The sequence below is a fragment of the Talpa europaea genome, assembly GCF_964194135.1.
Source record: "Talpa europaea genome assembly, chromosome: 3".
Taxonomy (NCBI): Eukaryota; Metazoa; Chordata; class Mammalia; order Eulipotyphla; family Talpidae; genus Talpa; species Talpa europaea.
Genome location: NC_140069.1, coordinates 13,686,134 through 13,710,282, shown reverse-complemented (window position 1 = coordinate 13,710,282; position 24,149 = coordinate 13,686,134).

Genomic DNA, 24,149 nt, shown 5'->3' with positions numbered 1-24,149 from the left:
GCGGCGCAGCAGCTCCGCGCCGGGGAGGTCCGGGAGGCGGAGGCTGCGCGCCGCGCAGGGCGGGGACCGCTCACCTGTTCCAGCCGCCGCGGGCTCCGCCAGTGGCCGCCTCGCGCCGGCCCCGACCCTCCCCGCCTCGCTCCGAGCCGCGGCGCTGCAGGGACGGCCTCCCCGGCGCCCGCCCCCCGGCTCCGCGCGCCCTGCTGCCCGGGCGCCCACTACGCGCCTCCGCCCGGCCGGCGCGCCCTGCCCGGACCCCCTCCTGCGAGGCTCCTGAGCCTCCTTGCGTGTCGCACCCGGGGTTGAATTGGCCCTCGGTCCTCACCCCCATCGGGTTTGGTTCCAGGGCTCCCCACTCGCTTCTTCGAGCTGTGGCTCGGGTTCTGCTACTGGCTTCTGACCTGGGGTTCTGGACTGACTTCTTACCTGGGGTTCCCCTTCTGGCTTCTTACCTGACTCTCTTTGCCTCCAGGACTCGCGGGTAGATTCGGACTGAGGCCCTGAGTTACCTAAGTCAAGAGGGAAGAACCACAGCCCCTAAGTTCCTCTTTTTAAGCGCTGGCCATCTTTCTGACCAGTCTCTGGAGAGGTGTCTTTGCTGGCCAGGGTTTCCAGCGGGTCACTGCCTGCCCCAGACCCCAGGGACAAATGTTCTTCTAGCTCTAACACATTTTATGCTCAGTGCTTGTGACCTGCCTCCCTCCTGCTCCCCCAAGCCGCGCCACATGCTTCCTGCAACTTTCACTTTCTTCCCAAGATCCAATATAGAAACTTCAACATTTGAGAAGTCCCTTGCGTTGGGTTGGATCTCAAAGGATCCCTGGGGGAGTTTTATTTGGAGCTCAAGCTGCACTTTTCCAGGGAAACTATATTATAAGTGTGTTTACCTTTCGGGGCCAATCCAGAAAGGTCAACATAACCTATGGCATAGCCGAAACTGCCAAGTCCTTGTCTTTGACCTTCTCAACTTCTCCATCCTGAGCAGATCTCGTGGAACTCACCAAGGGTTTCATGCTCCTCATTTACTGCTCCTTCCCATTCCCACCGCCCTCTCTGTCTTTTCCCCAAAACTAAAACGGGAAACACACAAATCTGCAAATCCCTAAAGGTAAGCCCAACTCAGCAAGGTGTCAAGAGGCAAGAAATCTAACAGAACTCATCCCCACTGATGTGTCATCATTGATGCTCTCTTGCTCTTCCAGAATGACATCACCTTTTCATTGAGAAGGCTTAAAAACCCAGACAAATTCCAAAAGGGTCAGTGATCCAGACAGGGTTACAAAAGAGAATGAAAACACTTGAACTTTTTTCTTTTTTCTTTGTTTTGGAGGGGAAATCATTTTAGTTCAGTGGGGAGATGGCTTGGATTCATGCTTCTGCTTGCAGCTCTGCTCCTTTCCTATGTGTTTAAATTCTCAGTTTTCCAAAAGCTCTTTATTCTTTCATGTAAAGGTACCCACATCAGGGGCAGCAGCCCCAGGATCAGACAGGGGCCTGGCACACAGGCCAGCACTGGTGAGAGGGACACCAGCCAGGACTGCCCTCTGTTTTAGAGGCTGAGGATTCACACACACATTACTTTTCAGGGAAATTGGGGCCCAAGAGAGGGTCTGAATTCTAATCCAACACACTAAGGTGGAGACGGGCACTAGAATATCAATGTGATGATACATAAATCCAGGCAGAGTCACCCTTGAACTGAAATTCTCCATTCACATCACCTGTACCTTGCCTCTGGGGTCAAACAATGTGGGAGGCCCAGGTAACTAGAATTCATTTATAGATTTTCCATAAGGAATTTCAGACTCGGGGATGGGAATGTCTCAGTCTCTCTGCAGTAAGCATTAAGTACATATTTCCTGTGTAAGGGACCTATGTGGGAAAGTGCTTGTTGAAATTGTCATTAGAAACAGGGAGATAAACACTGAATAAGCAGAGGGTTAGCTATTGGAATTACCAGTAACTCCCACATTTTGAAAGTTTGCATTAGGCTACTTGCTTTTGTGAAAGACCTTCATTAATATTTGGGTGCACTAACTGCTAGTAGAAAGAAATCCAGAGGGGATTTTCACTTTGTACAACAAAAGGGGAATAGTGAAAACAACATTCAACATTTATTTGGCAGCAGCTGTTTGAGAGGCAATGCACACATCTGGAGCAGTGACACCCGAATCAAGATGCAATTGGGGTCTAGACCCCACTAATCTCCTTCCCTGCTTCCTATAGACTGTGTATTTATCATATTATTCCTGCTTTTACTCTTTGTCAGTATATTTTTTTTAAACATTTATTTATTTTTTTATTTATACAAGCACTGGGTACAGTCAGAAGTCAGGAGGGTGAGAGAATTCACCAGAGCCAGAGTGGAGAACAGAACAGGCAGACTGACAAGGTACACTGCTGAGGGGAGCAGCGGGCAGCAGGAGAGGTCTGCGCGCCATGTGGGACCCTCACCCGGTGGTCCAGGATCGAACCAGCGCTGCAGAGGCTGCGGGCAACTTCGCAACCCAGCGCTCAACCGCTGCGCCACCAGGGAGGCCCCTCTTTGTCAGTATTTTTGTAGGTCTTACATGTTATCTGGTATGGTTTGGCAGGTTATTGAGGGAGGGGCTAGGAACACTCAAAAACTTTTCCATGTAAATTAATGGTGATCGCTCTTTGCTTCATGCCATTTGGCTTACAGTGTGTCTCATGAGAATGCTCTACTTTCAAATGGTGAGGGAAACCTGTACAACAGCTGCTATCTAAAGTAGTTTACATATATTAATTTAATCCTCCCAGCAATTCTTGGGGATATGTAGTATCATCACCACTCCCATTTCACAGGTAAAAAGTTTTAGACATAGGGTTTTAATAAGTGGCCTCAGTCATGTAAATACTAAATGCAGGGTCCACATTTGAAGCCAGCTGTAAAGAGTCTAGACTCTGAACCATCTGGAAAATACTCAGAGCCTATTAGCCAGGCCTTTGGCTATGCTCATGTTGCATGGAGGCTGCCTTTCCATCGGAGCTTAGGTGTGAGTGAAAAGGCCCTTCCTCCAGGCCCATGTTGTGAGCAGAGCCAGGCCTGCCACTGGCCTCTCCTTTCCAAGCTTAGGAAACATCCGGGCCCCCTGAATTGACACATTTTTTTTTTCAGACATATTAATATGACAAAACAGGTGACTGCTGTGGCCTTGCTGGCCTAGAAGACCAGCTTATTCCTCAGGCAGCTCAGAATCTTCTTGCTGCCTTTCCAAGGTAAAGGCATTTCTTATTCTTGGTGGGATTTGGAACCCCTGCCTGGTAGCCCCAGGTGTATCTACATTCAGGACAGCCCATACTCTCCAGGGGCTCCCCTTTTAAAGAAAAGTCACCCGGAAAGGACTAGAGGGACTTGTAACTTCCTGGTTTTATAACTGGCATTTGGAGCTCAGAGCAGCCCAAGGGTGGACTTAAGACCACACACCAGGTTCGTGGCAGCTGGGTTATTGTAAAAACCAATCAAGTTTAGTGTTCCAGAAATCGTACCTGAAATCCCCCACCTTTTAAACTAATTTTTTTTTTTTTTTTTTTTGCTTAGCTCTGTCCCTGTTTTGTTTCCTCCTTCTCACTTAAACTTTTGACTTCCTCTTGACTTCCTCTTGACTTCCATTTCCCGCCCAGCCAAACGGAAATCCTCCTGCGGGTACCCCTTTCCTGTGAAGAGGTACACTGCCCTACAGCTGTTTCAGTGCACTCACACCAGAGCAGGGCACATCATGGTCAGCATCACAGAGCCAAGGCCATGTGAGTGAACAGCAGCATTGGGGGAGGAGCAGTTTCCTCTATTCCTTCCACACCCCCAATGTTGTGCATCCCCCATGTGCCAGGCACTGTTCCTGGTGCTAGATGTGGGAGCAGACTAGCAGTGATGTGTCTTGTGAAGTGGGTGGTAGGGGAAATGGAGACAGACTGCAAACATCTAAGATACTGGGCCTCCCCGGTGGCGCAGCGGTTGAGCGCTGGGTTGCGAAGCTGCCCGCAGCCTCTGCAGCGCCGGTTCGATTCCCGGCTGCTCCCTGGCCACCATAGGAGGGTCCCACATGGCGCGCAGACCTCTCCTGCCGCCCGCTGCTCCCCTCAGCAGTGTACTTCGGTCCTTCTGCCTGCTCTGCTCCCCGCTCTGGCTCTGGTGAATTCTCTCACCCTCCCGCGCTTCTGACTGTACCCAGTGCATGTATAAACGAAACAAATGAACAAACAAACAAATAAATAAAAACATGCCTCTATAAAAGAAAAAAAAAATAAAAAAAAAAACATCTAAGATACTTTGGTGCAGAAGTAAATGCTAGAAAGAAAATAAATCTGAGAAATAAGGTTGAGCGTAACTGGGAGTGGCTGTCAAGGAAAGTTTTTCCTTATTTATAAACATGTTTTATTATTTTTAATTTTTTTATTTTTTTAAACAATACTTGCTTCCCCCCACCCCCTCAGATGGAGTCCCCATAGAATTTTGTCAAGGAAAGCTTTTGTGAGAAGGTGACTTTTGAACTGAGAAATGGATGATAAAAAGAGGGGAGTCTTGCAAAGATCCATGAAAGAGGGTTCCTGGGAGAAGAAAGCACCAGTACGAAACACCTGGGGCAATAGCTAGTGTGCTGGTTCAAGGGACAAAAAGGAGGTCAGGGCAGCTGGGGCTTCCCAGGGAGGAGAAGGGAGGCAGGTCGGGAGATGAGAGAGAGGCTGGACCAGATCACCAGGTAGGGCCATAGAAGATTGCAACACAGACCATCCTCCTTGTCTTCATGAGCTTCAACTATCGTATATTCTGGATATCAGGGACAGACTTGATTTGAAATCTCTCCTGATATCGATGGAGCATGCTTGTGTTGGTGAGAACACATGCTCCAATACTTAGCTTGGAAAATATGATCCTGACACTTTTAACACTGACTTCTAACGGGTAGGTTGAGCATCTGCAAGGGGACTGGCTTAATATATAGGATGGACAGTACATCCAAGGTGAATAGTGAAGAGGCTAGAGAGAGCTCCTTGAAATCTGGTAGGAAATGAGATTAAAGAAAGGGAGAAGAGCAGCAGGGGCATTTGAAATGCACAGCTCTGGAGGTGAAGCCTACCTTTACAGACAGGTATGGATTTTATGCTTATCAAGTACCTATTCTTTTTTTTTTAAAGATTTATTCATTTATGTATACAAGAACTGAGGTACAGGCCAGAGGTACGGGGGTGAGAGGATTCAGCAGAGACAGAGTAGGGAACAGAACAGGTGGAATGACTGAAATACACTGCTGAGGGGATCAGCGGGTGAGACAGGAGAGGTCTGCTGCACCATGTGGGTCTCCTCCCTGGCCGGGGATTGAACTTGTGCTGCAGTGGCTGTGGATAGCTTCATAGGTTGTGTCTTAAGCCCTTGTGCCATTAGGGAGGCCCTCAAGTACCTATTCTTATAAAGAGCTCAGGAAGGAGCTAGAAGCAGGACCACCCAAGAACAGAAAGATAATTATACAGGAAGATATACAGGTACACCAAGGGTAAATGGAGAAAGGGAGGCAACTATAGAGCTGAGTATGAAGGAGTGAAAGTAGACAGCCTCCAGCTTCCAACTCCTAAAGCTGGCCTGTGGCTCTTATTTTAAAAATGAAGCACCGGGACTGAGGTAAGACGCATGAACAAGAGGCCGAGCAGGTTCTTTTTTCTCTGGTGTGCCCCAGTTGACTAACAGATACATCATCAATTTTAAGTATGTTGGCAACACCCTCGATTGCATTTAGTTGACACCTGGGCGGGCCCTTGGTGAACGAGCTGGACCACCAGCTAGCCTATCAGCCAACCAGTTGGGTGAGAGCTATTTGTTCACTCTGTTTGGAATGTGTAGTGGGGACTTTTTCAGGAGCAGGGCTAGCCCAAGGCAGAATTTAAAGTACTTAAGATTTTTATCTTCCACGTTCTTTTACTGAGTTCCATCCCTTTATCTTCCTTCTGTAATTTCTGCATGGAAGCAAAACTTTTATCGGTCTTTCAGTATCTACCATATAACTGTGTCAGTTTTCCTAAGGGAGTATATATTTGATCCTATTTTTACAACTATAGAATGATAGCTTAGATCTCATTTTAAAGCCATGTTGGGCAAAATCGTTCTCTGAAATAATGGTAGGTAAGATAGCTCACCATATACTAGAAACTTTGGCAAATTGGCTTGAGTAGGCATTTAAGATACCCTGATGTGAAGGTGTAGAGGAACAAGAAATCAGTTTCTTCCATATACTTCTTTAAAATAAAATGGATGAAATAGATATGAAATTTAGGATAACTATTTCAGGATCCTTTGGAGCTATACCTCAGACTCCAAAAGAGGTTGCTTATTATTAATTTCAGAACCTGTGGAATCAGATGTCTGAATGTGAGGGAAACTCTTTTTTCTAACTCTTTTCACACCATATTCACTTCCTTTACAGAATCTTTCCTGTGTACTCTCCTTGATCCATGAAAAACTAACTTCCATACTAACTTCCATAATTTTTGTTCATTATAGCCAGTTTTTGTTCATTACCCAATTTTCTCCTTCCTGCTGCTGCATTTCTGCCAGATTGTCTCCCTGTTAACTCATGGTGCTATCTCTTTGTCCATCAGCATGGTTATGGACAGATGTACTTTTATGCTAGATTGATTTCTCATCTCTTTTCTTCTACTCCCTAACTCTACCTGAAACTTGGACTAATTCTCAAAAAAACATATCTCCCAAACTACTACATTCTCTGGCTAGAGCCTCACCTTCCAGTGCTCCGAAGTCTCTCTACAGTTGCACCAATAGCTCTGATGCCTACTAATACTTCCCTATCATGGAATGTTTATGATCTTTCATTTTTTTCACCAACTCAAATGCAAACTCTAGCACTTCATGTTACATTCTATCTTTTCTCCTAAATTCCCAGCAATCTGGACCACTTGGGCTAATTTAAACTCTTGGTTGCTATTTTTCCATTTGAATGCATTCCTCTACTATCAGCAGTCAGACATAGGTATCATTAAAGAAACTTCAATGTATTCTTCCACAAACTGGACTAGTGGTTTGAAAATATTCCCTTCACTTCTAGACCTTAGTTGACTCTCAATTTTATTCTAATTTGGTAGATATACAGATAATAGCAAGGATTCACACCCAGTCAGAAAATAAATACCATATGATCCTCAATATTTAGACTATAAAATTAGGTGTGAAGAGAGCACTCCCTTGTGCTTATGGTAGACAAATTGAGCTTCATAAAAAGAAAGGTTTTGAGGGCCTCCCCAGTGGCGCAGCGGTTGAGCGCTGGTTTGGGAAGCTGCCCTCAGCGTCTGCAGCGCCGGTTCGAACCCTGGCCATCAGGTGAGGGTCCCACATGGCGCGCAGACCTCTCCTGCCGCCCGCTGCTCCCCTCAGCAGTGTACTTCGTCGGTCTGCCTGTTCTGCTCTCCTCTCTGGCTCTGGTGAATTCTCTCACCCTCCCGCGCTTCTGACAAACAAACAAACAAAAAAACAGAAAAGAAAAGATTTTGAGAATGAGATAAGAGAAAAGAACATTCCTAGCAGGGGACCAGATTGTACAAAGCAGCAAGAAAGGGGTGCCCAGATTTTCTTCATTGAACAGTGGGGTGATTAGTTTTAATGGGCATGGGAAAGAAGTAAGACAGGAAACTGGCGAAAAGAAAGCATTTGGCTCAAAAGGGTAGATTCTCAACTAACATTAAATGCCAAACAGGAAATGCATGGTTCACAGAGCTGCTCTGTGCAGACAAGGGAAAGGCTGACCTCGATTATAGCTGAAATGGACACTAACACACCTTATTTTTTCAGAGTGCACACATCCAAACCATGCCACTGGCCACCACTGGGTTCATGTGCCCAACTTGGATTCCAGGAAGAAACTCAACAGAGGCATACTTCTTATAAGTGTTTGATTTAGGGATCAAACCTAGGTCTCACTTAAATTCTCTTTGACTTCAAAGCTCATGCCATTCATTCATTCATGCAGAAAAACAGGACTCAAATGATGGAGAGATAGTTTCACCTTCATTTCAACATCTGGAATCAAGCTCTGTCTGAAGCCAGTCTTTCCCCTGGACCATTGAGTTATATGAGTCAAACTCATAGATTTGCTTAAGTGGGTATGAACTGAGATTTTTCTCATTTGCAACAAAGAATCTTCTCCCACCCTCCTATCACCACTAATACCCCTTTGGCCCATTTTTTCTCTCCCACCCTCTTCACATTAGAAACCTCACATCCATTATTTTATAATTATTTTGCTTTTCTAATTCATTTGCTATGATTCTTTGCTTTACCCAGGTATATAACAATGTTCAATATTTGTCTTTTTCTTTTTGACTTGCTTTGCTACATATAATTCCCTTGAGCTCCTTCCATTTGGCTATACATGGTCACATTTCTTCTTGCCTTATAGCTGAATAGTATTCCATTATGTGGAAATAATACCTCTTCTTGATCCAATCCTCTATCAGTGGGTGCTAAGGTTGCTTTCCAGACCTAAGTATTGTAAATAATGCTCCTAAAACCCCATAAGGTATATGATATTTTTGATTTGATGATTTCATGTTCTTTGGGCCTATCTTTAAAAACTAAAAATGGAAATATCTTATGACCCAGGAATCCTAGTTTTGGGCAAAGCTGATACTTTTTAACTGTTACATTAAATGAGGCATGAGCTTACATGACCAGGAAGCAGGTGGTTAGTTTATCAAGGGGTGACATGGATTCTTTTTACATTCATTGAGGTCAAAGAAATGATAGAGCAAGAAACAAGTAGTGTCTTAAAGACACCAAAATCCAGGAGCTGGATAAAGGCATTTTGATTTCTTTGGTTTAGATGAGTCTCATGTGATCAAGGAATAAATTTCAGAGCAAAAACAGCAGTGGCTCTTTGGAAATGATAGCAAGAAAATGAAAAATCAAAACGGTTGCTTGCAAAATGTTGAAAGCGAATGGACATGGTCCGGAAATCTATTTGGATATGGGGAGCAAGTGGAAATATTGATTATAGACAGAGCAATTCATAACTATATGTTTATGTTTATGCACAGGCATAATTAAACTAGAACTATACAAAAATACCCCCAATTAACTGAAAAACTTGGAAGCACAGGGGCAGAAGACACACTGAAAGGCAAAGGGCTACTGTCCTACTTCTGAAATGAAAATTCAAGCCCTCTGAGGTATCACAAGACACTGCTTACATACAGTGTCCACTGGGCCCAGTGCCAAGAAGGTCATTGATGCCTGAGAGCTGCTGTCTGCCTGCTGAATGGACAAAAGGAACCAGAGCAAAGAGAAGGAGATAATCCCAGGCAGCTGCCTCCTTTTCCCATCTCCATGGGTGCAAATATTTTGCACCTCAGGATCAGGTGACTGTGGTAGGAAAAAGCCAGTGTTCTCTCAAGACCATGTAAGACTACAATAGTGAGTTCTGGAATAAAATGGCACGAGTAACCAGAGTGATTGGACTGAAACAGTGAGGAGAAATATTTTCATAAGTGATCTAAAGGAGAAAAAAAAAACAAATTATCATCACAAGGGACCAGAATTTCTAATTTTATCTGTTTCTGTTTAGCATTAATTTCTCCAGGGCAGGCACTATATTTAGGAATTTATAGCTATTATAGAGTTAAGGAGCTTTAAGGTAATATCTACAATTACACACAAACTATGCAGGGAATTAGCTCTACCTGGGGAGATTTTTTTCAAGGCAGGTATCAAATGGACAAATTCCTTCCATATTTATTGGCAGATATATTTCTAAAATGAGGATATTTCTTCCACCTATAGTTATTTTTGTAACCGCTGCCTTTTAATTTCACCAGGACGGATTCTTATTTAATGTGTTATAATCCATGACTAACATTTTTTTGCTTAGATATCCCAAATGAGCCTCTCATCAAGTTGACTCTTGTGTTCTGTTGACAGGTCTGCATTGTCTTTAAATACGGTGTGTGGGGGTTGGGGTGGGGTGGGGGCTTTCTGGCATTATAAGCTATTCTAGGATCACCTTGTATTTTATCTGACTAGTCCTAAGATCAGTCATTTCCTAAGGAACCTTGGCTCCTTTTAGTAAATACTATTTAAAAACCAAGATCTGGAGACTAGATATGCCTATTTCTACTATGGGACTAGGAAGGTAAGAGTTCATCCTCATGTTGCCAATTCAAATCCAACATCACAAGTTAGTTTCTTACCTTTCCTTTCTCCACATTGTACCTCCTAGTATAGGAGGAGTTTCATTTTAAAAAATTTCAGTACATTTGTTGTTCTATGTCGTACAAAATAGAAAGAAAATATTTCAGAACTACCAATACTATTCTACTAGCAATGCCAATCACAAACCTACTTAGTAAATTCAATAGTTCCTTTTGTCCTTAGAATGTATTCCAGTCAAGGTGCACAGAGTACAGTGTAAGTGCTTGATCTAATGTGCCATATAAATATCTAGATATGAGAGGACAGCCAGATCAAGGTGGTGGGGCATTCTACAAGTATCCTGGGCACCTCAAAAATGTCAAGTCATGGAAAACAAAAAAAGGGTGACATTTTCTAAACAAAAGGGAGCTAAAGAGACATAAAAACAAAATAAAAAGTAAGCTCTTTTATTGGATCATCAAAGGAAAATCGCAAGGACATTCATCTGGCAAATTTAAAAATTTTAAATACAGATTATATATTTGATAATATAATTGCATCACTGTTGATTAAATTCCTTGGATGTGATGATGGTATTGTGGTTGTAGAATGTCCTTGTTCTTAGAAAATATGCGCTGATGGGTTTAGGGGGAAATGATGTCAGTAACTGAGTCTCAGATGGAGAAACAGAGGAATTATTAACAAAATGAAGCCAACTATGAATTGACCTTCAGATACAGAGACAGAAACAAGGGGAAGGAGAGAGAAAGGCATCATGAGGCCAATGTAGCAAAATTAGTAAGTGAATCTAGTGAAGGGTAAATAGGGATTCTTTGCACTATTTTCTCAATTTGGGGGGTAAGTTCAGTACTTCTATTTTTCAAAATAGAGTTGGGGATAATAATGCAGAAACCTAAACCCAAAAGATTCTGCTCTTAGGTAGGATCTGCAAACCTACCTTTTATTAAGGGGGTACTGATGTAGGCAAGAGAGCACTTTAAGAAAGACTCAGCAGGGTGTCCCTGGTGGCGCAGAGGGTAGAGCACAGTGCTGTGAAGCTGTCCACAGCATCTGCAGCATGGGTTCGATTCCTGGCCAGCCAGGGAGATACCCACATGGTGCGGCAGACCTTGCCTGCCTCACCCGCTGCTCCCCTCAGCAGTGTTTTCAGTCCATCTGCCTGGTCTGTTCCCCATTCTGTCTCTGGTAAATTCTCTCACCCTCCCACGCCTCTGGCCTGTACCCCGGTTCTTGTATAAATAAAAAATAAATCTTTGAAAAAAAATAAAGATAGCATTAAGAAGAAAAAAAAAGAAAGACACAGCAGACAGTGTGTTTTGCAGATGTGCAAGCCCAAGGTGAAATATTTTGTAAGGTCACTGAAACTTGGAGGCAAAAGCAATGCTACAATTTCCTTTTCCTCAGGAATCGGTGACTGATGAAATCAAGTCAAAGAAAAGAGTCACTGTCCAGTAAGTATTTAATAATTGCTGGATAATGCAAGTGACAGGGTAGAGGAAGTGGAAGGAACTGACTTAGTGCTCTCTGATTCTCAGGCACTTTCAGACACCTTTACTTCTGTCATCTTGAGAGCTTGTTTGGAGGTGCTATTAGGGGAGTACAGCTACTCCTATACCTTTGACCTCCATCTGTATTAGAGAAGGTCATTCTCTTCCCTGCATGCAGCAAGGGGAGTTTCCTTCAGGAGAGATGTACCTGGAGCAGGGAGGGGGGAAGGGGACACCCACAGAGCCAGCCAGATCAGCCCAATCAACCCAGGCGATCCTTGGGTGTCAAATGTCTTAGCTAGATCACCTTCACATCTATTCACTTTTGTAATCTTTCCAAGAAACTTGCAAGTGTAGAAAGATAATCTGATTTTTTAATGTATGAGGAAACAAGAGAACAGGATTTTCAATTGTGAGTCAAACTGCCCATATTTGAACTCCAGCTCCTTAAATCACTGACTCTGTGACACCAGAGAAAGTATTTAAGTTTTTAAGCTTAGTTTGCTTGCTTGTAAAATAAAAGTTTAAGAAATATTTTTATCTCATAGGATTATTATATGGATGAAGTAAAATAGTGTATCCAAGGCACCTGACACAGGACTCGCAGAGAGTAAAAGAGTACTCAGTAGGTATTAACAAGTCTTTCTAAGCTCAAGATGATAATACTAGTAAACAGTAAACATTTTAGTAGGGAACAGTGTGAGACAAGAGGACAAAGAATCTCTCTATTTAGTGAAATATAAAGTAGTATAGCAAGGAAATTCACTGTGAGTTCTCCTGTTATTTCTTTTCTCACTTTCTCTTTGCCTGCTTCTGTCATTCCTAAAACAACTGGAATGCCTTAGGGTATTTTGCTTTCTACCTATTCCAGATTTTAACCAGGATGTGTATAGGAATTGTGTATGTGATGCTGAAGATTCATAGTCATGTGTAAGGGTTGGCAAACTATAGACCCTTCTCCCGATGGTTTTAATGGAACACACAATTTGTCTATATATTGCCTGTGGCTACTCTCACTACAATGGCAGGGAGGATTGAGTCATCACGACAGACTGTACAGTCTTTGACATTTGACTCCACTAACCACAGAGATGGTCAAATATATAAAAATAGAAATATTTCTAACTTGGTCCTTTACAGAAAAAGTATACCGCTGGTCCAGCGTTGCAATAGGAACTTTGTTGCCACTTTGCGGTAGGAACATGATAACAGACACAACAGTTGTGGAGCAGGTTTGCAAGGCAAGACTCTGCTACTTGAGCAGAATTTCTTGTGCTGTTTATTGAAAGCACACAGGCTTGTAAAAGCTGATCATGCAACAATGGTATGATCCGGTGGGTGGGATAGGAATGGAGGACAAAGTTTTACAAGGGTCAGGGAAGGGAACATAGTGACCATACATCAAGAGCCATTTGTGTCAGCAAAGTATGATATTATCACAGGCAGAGTTATCCGAGACCACCATGGAGATAGTCACGTAATGAGGTTAACAGCAGCCTGAGTGATCCAGAGCCTGCCTCACAATATGAGCTATACTCCATAGGTAGTCAAGGAATGTTCTGCTGTGATTTGTAGACTGCAAATAGGTCACAGTTACCCATGAGTGGCCAACTCATTGAAACCCACATCAAAATACTGGTAAAAAGGGTGGAACAACTTTAGATGCAGGAGAAACTGGAAGTTATGTTAGGGACACTGGTCTGTCAAGTAGCAAGCATTTGGTCCATGGTAAATATTATATATAAGGGAAACAAGAGAGGGAATTAGAACCAATATTTGAGAGGGGCTTCCAATATGCTAAATGGTTTACGATGTTTCACATGCAATATTCATACCAACGCTGTGAAGCAGAATTCATCCAAGTTTCATAAACGAGGACTTGGAATACAGAAATAAAGAGCCCCACCTAAGCGCAAGTCAATTTTGGGTGGAAAGATTGGAATTCAGACACAAGTTTAACAAACTCCATGTCCCGTCCCCTTTCTTTTGGATCACTCTGCCACCTCTGTCGCATTTTAGGCTTCAGTTGATTGAAACTCAGATTTTACACCCATGATCTTCTGAGTAAGGACATTTAAAATCAGTTTTAAAGGGAAGATCCCAAGAGGATCAACTTCTATTCCAAAGAGTGAGTCCTTGGCAGCCCTAACATTGCTGTGCTTTAAACTCTGTCCCACAGGCTTTCTGAAAGGTTAAAAAACAGTGGCTGTTTCTTCAGTGTCACCAATACCAATGCCCTCAAGTAAAAAGTGACTTTAGATTATTGTCAGAGCAAAGGAGCCCTATGTTTGCACGAATGCTAAGACACTTTATTGCCATTTGTTTTCTTTTCAGAAAGTCAAACAACTGATAAATTTGCTTTGGGATTGTTAGGGATTTCTTTTTTTCTTTTTCTTCTTTCTTTTTTTTTTTTTTTTTGAGAACTTTGTTTTGCTCAAGAAAATTTATTTAGAATGAATTTGATTCTGTCAAATCATTGAATTCTGAAATTCACTTAGGGCTTAAGTTATTATGATTCTACTTTGAGGAAAGGAGAAAACTGTGACAGTAGAATGATGATGATGATGATCATGATGACGATAATATGATGGAGATGATGTGATGATGACAATGATGATGTGATGATAATTATGCATCAGTTTTCTTGAACTGCTGTATCCTATAGTTTTCTATTTGATTTTTCAATTTTTTTTTAAAGATTTATTTATACAAGCACTGGGTACAGTCAGAAGCATGGGAGGGTGAGAGAATTCACCAGAGCCAGAGCTGGGAGCAGAACAGGCAGACTGATGAAGTACACTGCTGAGGGGAGCAGTGGGCGGCAGGAGAGGTCTGTGCGACATGTGGGACCCTCGCCCAGCGGCCGGGGATCGAACTGGTGCTGCAGAGGCTGTGGGCAGCTTCACAACCCAGTGCTCAACCACTGCGCCACCAGGGAGACCCTGATTTTTCAAATTTTGATGGAGACTTCAGTATAGAAGAGCTGTTTCTCAGCTATAAGGCAAACAATGCAGGTACCATGAAAATGGCACTTTGGGGTGATGATCAGTGGTGAAGACATGGAAACCTTGAGTGTACAATCTTCCTGAGAAGGACTGGCACTGTTCATCCTCCACCAGCATTTTTTGACATTTATGGAAACCTAAACACTGGATTTTCTAATTTTCCAAGACAGTCAAGGAATATACTTTAAAATGATTTCTTTTTTAATTTGGTTCAGCTGTTACAAAAATACAAGAGCTAACAAGTATTTTCAAGCATGTGGAGAAAAGGCAATCCTTATGTACTATTGGTGAGAATGTAAATTGGTACAGGCAATAGAGTAAGGAAGAATATGGAATAGAATAAGGAAGATCCTCAAAGAATGAAAAATAGAACTATCACATGATCCAACAATCCTACCTCTGGGTATATACCGGAAGGAAATGAAATGAGTATCTTGAAGAGATGTATGTATTCCCATGTTCATTGGAGCATTATCTGTATTAACCAAGATATGGAAACAACCAAAGTGTAGATGGACTAAAGGATAAATAAAATGTGTATATACATGTAGTGGAATATTATTCAACCATAAAAAGAAGGAAATGCTGCTATTTGTGACAATATGAATGAAACTTAAGGGTATTATTAGTGAAATAAGTGAAAGAAAGATAAATGCTTCCACATACTAGATGATTGCTCTAAAAAGAACTTGAACTCATAGAAACTGTTGATTGATAGTTAACAGAGGCATGGAGTGGTCTGGAGAATGGAAGAAGATAGTTAAAAGGTACAGAGGTTTAAATGTGAGATGGGCAAGTTTGTCTAATATATGAACAAGTTTATCTAATGTATTGTACATAATGATGGCTATCATTAACAAAATTTCATTGTCTACTTGAAAGTTGCTAAGAGAGTAGGTCTCCACATAAGATCTCAACATAAAAGAAAAAAAAACTATGCGAGATGATCAATGTATTAACTAACCTACTGTGGTAATTATTTCATAATATATCCACATATCATAAATATGTAATGTAAATTATCACGTTGTCCACTAGGAACTTGCACAATGTTATATGTCAATTATTTTTCTATAAATAAAAAAAAATTGGCTCAAATTTGTACAAAATATCCTTTGGGCTACAAATAAAATAAGAAACAGCCCACCAAAGACTTATGTAAGCTGAGTTTAGTATTTAGATGACTTTGTACTTCTCAGTGAAAGAAACTGGCTTGGAAGATCTAGATTTATTTATCAGTCTCTATGAACTTTGGACATGATAAGTGTATTCCCAGAATGCTGATATTATCTTTCATTATTCAATCAAATAATATGGGTGCTGAGCTCCAAGGGCTATCCTTCTCTGTTCAGACAATAATGTAATGCTACAAGGTAGGGTTTTTTTTTTTTTTGGCGACTAGTCAGCTGGCCTTCCTTCCAGTTGGTGGTTTGCTCCTTCCAGCTACACCAGAGATAGAACTATTGACAGAAATAAGATGGGAGACATTTTTTTTTCTACAATATGGTTCAACACTATACTAGAAGCTTTTATATTAGGTTCTTGCAAAAAAAATCATGAACACCTATCACGTATCTTCTACTTCTTTCCAAACTTCCTGTTGGCAGGAGTCAAACACTTCCACAGACTTGCAGCAAAAACAAATGAAAAGAAACAAAAATATTTTCCAAAAAGCACTAAAAATGGGACTTGTATAGAGATGTAGTTTGGATTTACTTGAATCTATACAAATTTCACAATTCTTTCACTTTATTTTCTCTGTAAATATAATCAACCCAGGGGACATTTCTGGGAAAATACCTGGACTTGCTCCTAATAAAGCAGTATTTTAGAAGTTAGCTTTATCCAGAGCAGCGTAATCCCAGGTGTAGGGGAAGAGTTTAAGGAGCAAGCCCATCTAGTTACCGGCAATGCCTTGGGAATCACAACCTGACCCTCAGTCTTCAGGAGAGGAGAAGATTTTGTACACATCTCAAGGCTTCAAATTCTAACAATGCTTGGAGAATCAAGAGAATCAGCCTGCCTTTCCTAGGTAATCATAAATTTATTTTACCCAACAATCCTCAGGTCTTTCAAACCCAGAAGGGGTTTGAAAATGTTTTCCTATAGACGATGACAATTGATCCTCAGAATATAATGGGAAGGTGGAGAGGTCAGATATTTTTAAGCATCATTTTCTGACAAGGTCATGAAAGCTTAGGCTGTGTGACTTCACCAAAGTTACTATACAACCCAGGTTTTCTGAGTCAAACATGAATGCTTTTCATTCCCATCTAAAGCATCATTACTCTAAACAAAAGTGTGCCAATTTGATGGAGGCCATGAATTTTCAAACTCAAATCACATTTCCCTTTCACGTTTGACCTCAATATTATGTAAATACTCCAATAACTTCATAAATGAACATTGGCTAGTCCATCAACAGCCTTGCTACTCACTTTTATGGGATTAAAAGCCATGGGATGTGGTTTCTGTTGCCAAGGGTTGGAAAATTTTGATTTGAGAGGAAAGAATCACATGAAACTGCCAGAATATAAAGGTAAAACTGAGAATAATGGGTCTAATAGCATGAGTCAAGCACAGAGTTAAGTTCTTTATGCAGATTATCTGATTTAATCCTTGGAACAACTCTCCAAGGCATCTGTGATTATTCATCTCATAGTGGAGGAAACTATTGCCCAAGGTCATAGCTGGCTAATGCCAGAACTGGGATTCAACTGCTCTTTGCCCAATGTCAAAGTCCTGGAGAGCTCTCCCATGCCCTTTGACTCTCTGAATACACACAAGTCCATTGTGCTGGGCCTGAACACTTGGGTGCCTAGGAAAATGCAGAACTGGGAATCCTTAGAGAGGGCCGGGGCCACAGAAGTGAGAACCTCTTTAGAACTTGAACAAAACGGTGAGCAAGGATTTGTGCAGGCCCCTGGTGAGGAGCCGGAGTAGCTGGGTTGGAAAAGCGTGGCTCATGGTCAGTGATTGGTTGAAGCTCTGTGATACCAAGTCCCTCTCAGACGTCAAATCACTTACCAAGCTGGGGAGCCCTAAGTCAAGCACCATGAGTTCTTCAAATTGGATTTATAACTGTGACTCTTTGTTCTGAGGAGGAATTTGTTGCCTCTGCCAAGTGCCCTAACTTCCTGAGTTCAGGTACTCCCTGACATAGATGAAAAGCAAGATTTTGCAGCACCCATGGGAGAAGAGGGAAGGGGTTTCTCTGAGTAAGGAAGCATGGTTTGAACCATGCCTTTTCCTAGGGGATGGTGAGGAGAGTTTAAGAGGCTTCAGGAGGGTGTCAGCCACCTTTGCTTCACAGCACAGTTTCACACGAGATCTTGAAAAAGTGATTTAAATTTTGTTATCTACCAAACATATTTGTTATCTGCCAGACCTATTTTACTTGAAGAAGTAGAACATGATTTTCTGGGCTCTACTGTCCTCTGTGTTCCAGGGTTATAGTGGGTACTGGGAGGGGATGCCAGGAGCTCTAGGAATGGTATTAGCCCCAATCGACCTTGTGAGCTACAGATGCCCCAGGCTGGACAACCTTGGCCCTTTCAGTTATTCCCAAAGAGATTCAATCTCACATCAGATGACAGTGGACATAGGGGTCGTTGGGCAAATTCCCCTGCAGAGTCCCTGTAAAGAGCAAAATTTTCTCACTAGGTGCTGATAGGACTCTAGGGAGCACTCACAGCTGCTCAGGGTCAGATAACCTCTCCCTCTGCCCCCTAGAGGAGCCATGACTTTGGGAAAGAAGGACTACCATTATCTGTTCTGTCACCTAAATCTCCCACTCAAACCCTCTCCATCTACTTAGAATAAGGCATTTGGAGCCAGATCACTCAGGTCCAGATGCCCGCTGGATGGCTCATGGATCCAAATAATGGCTGATGGATCTTTATTTGGATCAGAAATCAAAAAGGGATTAAGTGTCAGCAGAGTTCCCTATGTGAGGCTGCAAAGAGAGGCAGCATCTTTGAGGAAACAGCAAGAGTCAAGCATAGGAAGGTCATAAACAAAAGACAATCCATTAAAAAAAATCATAAATTTAAAAGCAAAAAAAAAAAAAATCCTCAGACTCACAATGAAAATTTAAACAGTAAAGCCTTGTTTTTAATCTTTCATGTTGGCAATTATTTAAGCAGTTTGATAATACTCAATCTTAAAGATAGTGTGGGGAGATAGAACTTGCATTTTTATCAGTGGACTGTATATTAAAACAACCACTGGGAGAGTTTTTTAGCACTATCTAGGTTGTACATACGCTTTGACCCAGCTGTTCTGTTCTGGGGAATTTTTCTGACAGATATACTCACACAGTACACAAAGGGACCGTGCAAGGAAGTTCACCGCAGTATTTTTTATAACAGCCAAAGATGTCCATTAATAGAGAATGCCATGGAAGCATTTTTAAAGATGTCAAAATAATAGCCCAAGGTACAAACTTCTAGCTGCAAGATAAAGAAGCCCTGGGGATGTAATTCACAACATGGTAATTATAGTTAACAGTACTGTACTCAATTCAGGTTTCCCCCATTATCCAAAAGTACACATCCCTATGAAACTTTTTGTAAGTCTAAATGGCATAAAGTGAAGAAGGGGAGAAAAATTTTAGGGTACGCAACTAAGAGTGCTGCCAAAAATGACCCATTCCTGGGTCGAAGATAGAGTTTGCGTCTCATAGTTTCAAAATACCAAATGGTGGTCTACTTGAGATCTTGATCTAAGCAAGAGACATTTTGAGGGCTGAGGCATCAAAATGCAAGTGGGTAAGCAGATGCTGAACTGGTATAAAAGACTCCCAGAAAGGGTGGACGTGCTCTGCAGGTGAAGTCTACCCCTTCATAATCTTTGCAAGAGTCAGACTTGTACTTTGACTATCTTACTTTATTTGGATCTTTCCGATAAGAAGTTTCCTGCACTACACAGTCTATGAGAGCCTCTAACTTCTCATCTTTAAAAAAATAAGAGGAATAGGGGAACCAAATAAGACATGGGGGAAATAATAACAATACAAAACAAAACAAAAACAGACAATTATAAACCAGAGACATCCTGCAGGAGAGGGGGAGGTAGAGGGATTGGAAGGAGGGAGGCAGGAGCACAGGGTACTGTGGTGTTGGTGCATGGGTGCGTTGGTGAAGGAAATTCTATGGGGACTACACCTGAGGGGGGAAAAAAAAGCAAACATTGTTTAAAAATGAGCAATGATGCAAAATATATATAAATAATTTTTTTTAAATGGAAGGAATACTCTAGGGTTCACCCAACACCTCCATGTGTTAAGGAACAGAAGAGCTGCTTTCTAAAGTCATCACTGTACTTCTCATCAGTCTTCCCAACTGGAATTCTGAAGGAATGAACTTCTTAACTCAGAGGGATGTGTGGGGAATAGTGAGGAAGAAAAGCAAAATGGGCTGAAAGAACAAGAAATAAAGTTCTGCCAAATGTTTCAGAATCACAGCAGGGCAGACAGTCTGTAATGGTTTCTAACTGGCACCCATATAAGCCATAACATTCTTTCTTTCAGCTAAGTGGCACTTTGGGAAGGTGAGAACTTATTTTCCACCTCAGAAAACATCAAAGAAAATCTAGTAACTCACTGTTCAATAAAAACAAAATAAAGCCAACAAATATCCCAGCCATTAAAAAGGAGGGCAAAGCTACAAGAAAGAATCAAAGAAGAATTTGGTTATATAGATTTCCTTTAGTATTCAGAGGAGAGCATTCTGTGAAACCCTTCTGAAGCCAAAATGGTGTGAAGTGGAAGAAGGAATTATATTAATTTATATGGAAAGAATTTCAGCATTCCCAGACCCCCAAAATAGTCTATAAATATCATATCAAATTCCACATAAAATCTATAATAACATGGGCTTCCCTGGTGGCGCAGCGGTTTGAGCGCTGGGTTGCGAAGCTGCCGATCCCCGGCCTCCAGGGCGAGAGTCCCACATGGTGCAGAGACCTCTCTTGCCACCCGCTGCTCCCCTCAGCAGTGTACTTCGTCAGTCTGCCTGTTCTGTTCCCCGCTCTGGCTCTGGTGAATTATCTCACCCTGCCGCACTTCTGACTGTACCCCAGTGCTTGTATAAATAAATAAATAAATCTTTAAAAAAAAAAAAACAACCTACAATAACACTGTTGTAAAAGCAGAAATGATATGATGCATACATAGTCTGTAGAAATTAGTCCCAAAGAAAGAGCTTGCCAGTACCAGTCTTGCTGTTCACTGCTTCTAAAACAGCTGCTGCAAAACAAACACTGAATGCTATTTTTGCTTTTCACCATTTGTTGCGAAAGTGAAAACTCTCTTTCGATGTCTTTTGGTTAGCAGAACTAGGTAATAATGTAGGTCTTCATAAAAGTGAAAAGACTTTACTTGAATTTTCAAAATGACTTAGAACAAGACTTGACGGTCAGTGACCCTCAGACAAGATCTGTTTGAATGTGACCTGTGTTTATATGGCTAACAATGGATTTTGCATTTTTAAATCATTGGCAAAATATAAAAAAAAGAATGTTAATGACCCTGAAAAATTATATGAATTCAAATTTCAGAGTCCATAATAAAATTTCATCAGAATAGAGTCACATCCATTGATTTATATATGCCCTGGGATTGTTTTCTTGCTGAAACAGTAGAGAATAGTTGCAACAGAGATTGCATGACCTACAAAGTTCAATATATTTGCTCTGTGACCCTTTACTGAAAAAGTTTGTTGAATCTTGATTTAAAGTTCTCCCCCAAACACAACCTCTCTCTTCATCACTTAAAAATTATATGAGCTTGGAAAATTTTAATTTTTGACTTTCAATTTCATCGTTGCTCAAACATGCGCAACACTAATCTATCTCACAGATGTGACATTAAATGAGATCATTTATGTAAAGCATTTTCCTGGAAGATGATGCATCGGCAATAAACGATAGTTACTTTAGTTATTGTTTTGATGGCTAAATTTTAATTCTTGTTTAAGTCTCCGCTTGTTTCTTGAGCTCCCCTTAAGCCCTTCAAATTGAATTGTGCCTTTCTTCTTTGTTCTCTTAGTATCTAGTGTTGATCTCTGTCATTACTTATCGCATTGTATTTTAATTATATGTTTAGGGGCCTGATCCCTACCTACTCTGAGCCATGAGTGTTTTGAGTGAAGAGATGATCACTTACTGGTATTTGTATTCCCTTTGGCTGTTACTGTGAACATGAACACAGTAATATTGGATTTTAAGGGGATCCCACAATGAGGTTAGAGACTGTTCCCTAATGCTGCCCTTTAGGATTAGACACACCTACACATTCCATCACTGTTGGGTCAAGACAGTTCCCCACTGCCTTACCCCCAAGCAAGGCTTTTTCAGGATGGACTTTTCCCATTCCTTCTCCCAAACACCTCCACTAGATAAATCACTTTTGTATGGAGGAGTGAGTGTGAGGGTGTGGAGGGAAGCCAGGTAATCACTGTGGGGACATATGAAGTTGTGGAGGATGAAGTTCCCACTTACCAAGTGCTGCTCTTTATATGAAAATCAAATGAATGACTTCCATATGATGGGGCTCTCTAGTGTCTCACTGTCTTTATATGTTCTAGAAATTTGTCATACTTGTCTTATGGAAACCAGTGGTATCCTTTAGGCAGTCATGTAAGCTATACAGTTGGGTGAGGAAAATTGGGAAGGCTTCCAGTCTTTCAATATTTCCCCAACATTTATCTATTCAAATGACAGAGCTTTGTCTAACAAATGAATATAGGTATACCTTTGTACATACTCATACACACATGCAAGTAAAAAATAACTTTGATCCACACTATATTCATACACACATCTATATGTTGCTATGTCTATGTGTCTATCTATCTATCTATCTATCTATCTATCTATCTATCTATCTATCTATCCATCTATTTGCCGACCTACCTATCTATCCAACTATCAGGTACTTCTTATTTTTTTACTTGGATCATGTAGAATTAAGAGCAGAATGTTCTCCCTTTTCCATGGATAGCCCTTGACTACAGGAGGAGTTATTGCAGGACCAACAGGGAAATAAAGGGCTATATAGAAGTGTTGTGTTTTGGAAAGATAGAGGACACAAAAGAGTTCACACACTAAGTGATAACTGAAAGGCACTTTGAAGGAAAAATTAAGAGTGATGTCATGGGTCAAGGTGAAGAAGGACTTTTTAAGTGGAGAAGTTGTTCTCAAAAGAAACTTAGAATTAATGGCCAGAAGACTAGGAAGAAAACCAGGAGAGGATGTGTAAACATTAGTAAGTGAGGCAAGAACTTCAGTAGTGGTCAATAGTGCTCTATCATGGTTAAGAGATCAAGTAAGACAAAAAGTGCTTATTGGCATTAGCAGCCAAGAAGGCATTGGTTACCTGGGCAACAACCTCTTCAAGGCTTTGTGGGTAGAATGGGGAGTATCATAATGCATCATAATGGTTGAAGAGTAAAAAGCAGCAGCAGACTTTCATTGTTTTTTTTATGATAGTCTTGGGTGAATGTAGTGATTGAATAGTAGATAGTAGGAACTTGGATTTATAGGTTGATTTATTGTTTATTTTATTTTATTTTGAAGTGGGGTATTTTGAATTGCGGCGGGGTTGCAAGAAGATTCGCCAGAAAGTGGAGAGCAGAATGGGCAGATGCACTAAAACACAATGCTAAGCGGGGCAGAGGGTGAGACAGGAGAGGTCTGCCGCACCATGTGGGTTGCTCCCAGTTGGCCGGGGATTGAACTCATGCTGCAAAGGCTGCAGACAACTTCACAGTGCTGCGCTCAACCCCTTGTGCCATCATGGAGGCCCTATTGTTTATTTTAATAGAAAGGACTTAGGTTGCTTACATGTGGAGGAAAGAGTGAACAGACACAGGATGAAATAAAGAAGAGAGAGAATCATCAATGGAGGAAGCTTCCTGAGGAAGAAAGAGGGAGCCTGATAAACTGCATTTTTATTCAAAATGATTCCCTTCCCCTTCCCTACAGGACAATTATACATTCTCACCCCACTGTCTTTGAGCTTGGCCACCTGATATGTATTGACACATTCAGTAGACACGTTCAGTAGAATGTGTATGGACTTGACATACATCATCAAATGTCTTGTTTTCCTTTTATCATGGAAAAAAATATGTTCTATGGGATCGGCTCTGGCAGCTGCATCCAGGGGTGAGAGGACTTGTGGTGCAAGAGCTGGAACCTATTGCAAACACAGGGGGTCCACTGATAATACATGACATAACTGAGAAATTAGGTTTGATGTTGTACGTTGTTGAGATTTTGGAGTTTATTAAAAGTCAAAGTTGACCAAGACAGATCCCAAGTATAGTTAGAGGGAATTTGCTGCCAGAAAGCGCGGCGGGGGGGGGGGGGGACATTTCTCATACTGAAGAGGATCAAAGCTGGGGTGCACAGTCATGGGTATAGATAATTTTTTAGTGGGTGAAGTAATAAGTTCAATTCCATTACTCAGGGAGCATGTTGGAG